The sequence below is a fragment of the Magnolia sinica genome, chromosome 12, assembly GCF_029962835.1.
Source record: "Magnolia sinica isolate HGM2019 chromosome 12, MsV1, whole genome shotgun sequence".
Lineage (NCBI taxonomy): Eukaryota > Viridiplantae > Streptophyta > Magnoliopsida > Magnoliales > Magnoliaceae > Magnolia > Magnolia sinica.
The window spans coordinates 32,861,461-32,866,359 of record NC_080584.1 but is presented as its reverse complement, the minus strand read 5'-3'; the positions used below and the strand labels follow the sequence as shown (position 1 = coordinate 32,866,359).

Genomic DNA, 4,899 nt, shown 5'->3' with positions numbered 1-4,899 from the left:
ACCACAGACTGGATCCAGATTGAGGTTTTCTTAAGGGGTCGTTCAGATGCCTACAAAGTCTTTAAGTTGTAAAGGGATTATAACTAATTCGATTGCAAGGGCTGTTTGGATGCATGTATTTTCCTTTAAAGGCTTTATAGGCTATAAACAAATTACAACTGTAACACCCCAAATTTCCAAGGCTTGAGTCTTTGCTCGCCTAGGGAATTCTAGCGTTAATTCCATTCACACGTCGTTCAAATAGTGTGATTAAATTCATACATTCTGAGTATTCAAGCACCACTCATGAAAAGGAAATTCTCTGTAATTATTATTCCAATTTAAAGGAAAAGAAAGTTCAACAAATCATTAAATGCTCACTCAGATGGGAGTTTATTACAAATTCAAGTTACAACAGAAATGTAAATAAAACAAATCATGAAACTATTTTCTTGTCTATTCAATATAGTCTTCCTCGGGGAAGTGGTTCTCTGGGTCTTCAATCTGTTTATCACCTGCATCATCTATACGGTTGAAGAGGGTCAACGCCCTACTCATAGTGATGGTCATTCCTTTAAAAAGATTAAATAATTTATAAGGGTATTAAAAGGATACCAATATACCTCATGGTCCACCTACATAAGGGATATCGGTGTGCGTTACATTCTACATAAAGTATATGCCTAGTAGAGTATGTGCGATCCATCATATGCAGTGATCATGATTACAAGGTGGAAGACAGTTTACTATATCCGACTCGCCCCGCATTCTCACACTACGAAAATTCGTCGGCGTGTCTAATGTTAACGTGGTTTTACGCAAACATCTCAAGGCGACACAACAACGCGGTTGGGGGATTTACGTAACACAATATGTTCATGGAGCGACTAATTGCGACATCCAATCCTGAAAAGTAATGTAACACGCATGACGATTTACTTATATAGATTATGCATTGTGCTAACCAACCCATGGAATTACGTGCCGACCAAGAGGGCAGCCACTCATAACGCATTACGTTCACAACGTTATATTGACCACTAGGAGTATAATTTTAGACACAATACTTGCGTGCATGAACAATAAATAAAATGAGGAAAGAATACAATAGGGATTCAAAGGTGTATTAGCAATGTAAGGTAGAAACTACTAAGATTCTTTTTAAAAATCGTAGGAAAACCCTCACCTTGGTTGTTTGGATGTCTTTTTAGGTTTTAATGTTTGGGTAGCTTTAGGACCAATATCGCTTCACCTGTTTTGAATTCAACTAAAACGACTTTAGATTTTTCTAAATTAGGCTTATGTAAACTCAAGTTTTCGGGACTTGAGTGTTCTTCTACGAGTCATCTTGATCCTATTTTGGTGGAATTCTCCTTCACTATAGGTAAAGGAGGTTTGAAAGAGAGTTATTAGAGGAAAGAGGAGGGTAGGTTTTCACCAACCGTAGTGCTCGGACTAACCTGAATTGCTGCTGGCATCCGTTGAATTTCGACGGAATTCGGCGCTTCTTCTTTCTTCGTTCTTTCCTTCTCCCTTTCTTTCTTTCTTTCTTTCTTTGCTCCCTTTTTTCTTTCATCCGTTCTTCCCATCTCTTTCTCCAATTGCATGTATCTCTCGAACGGAGGGATCGATCCCCTTTTATAGCTATCTGTTTTCTGGATTCTTACTGCGTATCTCCGATGCAGTCGAACAGCGGAACGAGTGACGTAATCTCGTTCGGTCGAGAATTGCGGTGGTGTTTACATAATGGTATTACTCCCGTTCTTATCTTTTCTTCCTTCTGAAATCTTAGTGGGTCATTCATTAGGTAATGGCCTTCTTAATCGTTCAGAACATCATCTATCGTTTGGCGTTTATTAGGCAGGTGGGTTCCTATTTTAATGGCGTTTCTGGCTAGCCTCATCCCTTGTCTGATCAGCTCCGTCAGACGGTCTGGATCCTGTTGCGAGTGATTTCTGGTCCTTAAGATCAGCAGCCCGGATCGCTCTACAGCAGTTCTTTCGAGAAGGTCTTTCCGTAAGACATCCGTGTTGGAGAGAAAGACGGAGTGTCTCTCTTCGATCCCGCTCGACCCGACTCCTTTGTTGGAAGGGATCGGAACATCCATCCTCGAGAATCGAACGGTCCAGATCTTCTTTGGGCAGCGATGTATGTCGGTCGGGAATCCCTCATTCTCAGGTCCTTGGCGCGGATTTCTGTTCGTCCACAGAGTTGGGGCCGTTCTCTGGCTCTTCATGGTCAAGAACTTCCAGGCTTTGATCGGATGTGGGACCCACATTCGATGGACGTCTCGGATTTCTTGATTAATCCTTGGTGGTGGACCCCATCTCCGTCCGAATTGCGGGCATTTTAAACGTTCCCAACGCGTGAGCGTGTAAGACGAAGAGGCTCGGGCGTAGTCCGGTCAAAGCATGCTTTGACTGGGTTTATTTTGTATGGTTTGTGGCTATTAACGTAACAGGTGCACACGCGCCATGTTGTGGTCATTTGGTGATGGCTTTAGAGGATCCACTTCGTCCATTTGGAGCGTAGGGTCCCTTTAGGGGTGGGGTTAGATCTGAGTTCTAAGTGGTTACGTTTTGGCAGTTTTATTAATACTTTGTAGTTTGTTTTAGTGTGTATTTTTGTTTGGTGTATATATAGTTTGATGTATGTTCGTGCTTTGTCTTTGCAAGGGTGTTCGAGTATTAATTGGGAGGATTTTGGGGTGTTACAACAACTTTTACCTGCAATCTGAAACCTGGCAAAAAGCCATGTTTCATATTACTGGTAAAGTTTTTAAGCTAAAAAGGCATTATACATAGTGAAACACAATTGTTAATATACACTCATGATATGTGGGGCCCACCGTATTGTGTATGGTACAACAATCTATCCATCATCTGCTTCCCTTGATGCTCTCCCATGGCTCTAAAAAATAGTTATTTGATTATTAAATGGACCACATGAGGGAAGGATGGGATGTCCACTGTTACAAACTTCCAAATTGCATTTGGGCCCCACTATGATGGGTGGATAACCAATTCATCTAGTGTGCGCATATTTTGATGCTCTCCCCCCCCCCCCCCCCTTTTAAAAAAATAAAAACAAATCAAATCTTTATGTGGTACGGCTCACATATTTGTGGGTTCCAAGTACCCGACACAGGAATATCTTCGTTGCAGGGTCATAGGCAATCTGCTTCCTACAGAAATCTCTTGAGGCCGGGTCAGAGAGCGTATGGCCCGTCAACCATTATCAGAAGCTTGTGGGGCCCACAGAGGCATTAGAAATCTACTCTATCCATCAGTTTTGCAAGACCAGAATAAGACATGAATCTAAAAATCAGGGAGATTCAAAACTCACATGTGCCATGTCACGTGTGTTAGCTTTACAAAGCCCAAATGGTGACAAGTGCAGCTCCCAATACAAGGGAGAAAGAAAATATGTTGTATTATTTTTCACCAAAGGCTGTTACTGCTGTAAAGAGAGGCACTTGCTGCTTTTTTTTTATACAGCTACATGTTTATAGCACTCCTATTTATAAGTTTAATAAGAGATTACAAAAGACACTACTGCCCCTGTATGATACATTCACCAGGAGTAAATACACCACAAAATTCTAAAAATAATAAATAGCATTAGGTAGCCAACATTTTTTTAGAAAAATCTGTATTATACAGGGATGATGAATGTAACGCCCCAAAAATCGAGGGTCGAGCAGAAGCTCAACTCCCGAGTTTCAACGCATCACTTATACAACATAGATAATGATATTTAAATGTTGTTCATATTAGTGCATTAAACATGAGTGAGATTATACTAAAACAGCATATCATACTCTAGAGATAATTAGATAACGCAAGCAGAAGACTGTGATAAATATATAAAGTACATAAGTAGTTGTAAACCCCCAGAGTATGACCATGTCACCAGGCTGAATGTATACATGTTTGTTCCAAAATATACAAAATGACCAAATGTAATGTCCAACTAGTTTATATCCTTGTAATCCCATCGACGCAACTCCATGTCTACATAGACCCGCCAGAGAGTTGTATGTAGGAGAACTCCTCGTCATCATAAAAGTCAGGCTCCACCTCGTAAGCCTCGCTATCACCTGTAGCTACAACAGAGTCTGGTTGGTGTTTTAAAACATTGTCCCAGAGTGGGAGTGAGTGATCAACTCAGTGGAGCTATAAGGCAAAGGTTAACATGTTATCAATTCAGTCAAGCAGTAATGATAAGGTAATACAGCAATCATATCCTAAGTACTCTTGTTAATGTAAAGATGGTATGTGATAATGATGCATGCCCTCGCCTACACTCCCTCAGCGACATCATCTCACGATCACGGCATGCACCACTCCGGATACGTGCGCTTCCTCGCCAAAGCACATGCAATGCGATGCATGATCGTGTTAGCCAATACTTAATTAGGTTTATTCATATAACAGGTTCAGGAAGCTAAGGTACCTCTCTTTATATCATTTACCTAAACGATGATCCTTATAGGGTCGTCAATCTCAGTTAATCACATATGATAGGCAAGTTAGAGGGCAACGTCACCCCTGATTTAAGAGCAGTGGACGGGCAAGTTCAGGTCGCTACGGGAGGCTCGTCACCTTGGCATAGGCTTAGTTTATACTCGAGGTTACTACGAGAAAGGCTCGTCACCTTAGCGTAGGCTAACAGCTCGAATACAGTGTCCCATACCACCGTATTCGGCTCACAAGTTTGGGTTGCTCACTGGTCACTACGGGGAGGATCGTCACCCCAGCGTAGGCCGACAGCTCAACCACAGTGTCCCATACCACCATGCCCAGCTCATAAGTCTTAGTGGATCATGGTACTAAGGTTAAACGGGCTTTTCACTGGTAAGTGGTACCTTAGATTCAAGCAGTAACGTCCATACATGGTGAACATACATTAGGTCAATTA

The 4,899-nt window shown here is 41.6% G+C and overlaps 1 long non-coding RNA gene across 1 annotated transcript; it reads right to left on the bottom strand.

The window, feature by feature from the left end:
- Positions 1 to 286: 286 nt before the first annotated feature.
- LOC131220435 (uncharacterized) lies at positions 287 to 2,666 on the bottom strand. Its single transcript, XR_009158578.1, has 3 exons — positions 1,440 to 2,666; positions 1,166 to 1,231; positions 287 to 503 (listed from the first exon to the last, which is right to left on the bottom strand). It is a non-coding gene; the product is annotated as an uncharacterized LOC131220435 (long non-coding RNA).
- Between the last annotated feature and the right edge of the window lie 2,233 nt (positions 2,667 to 4,899).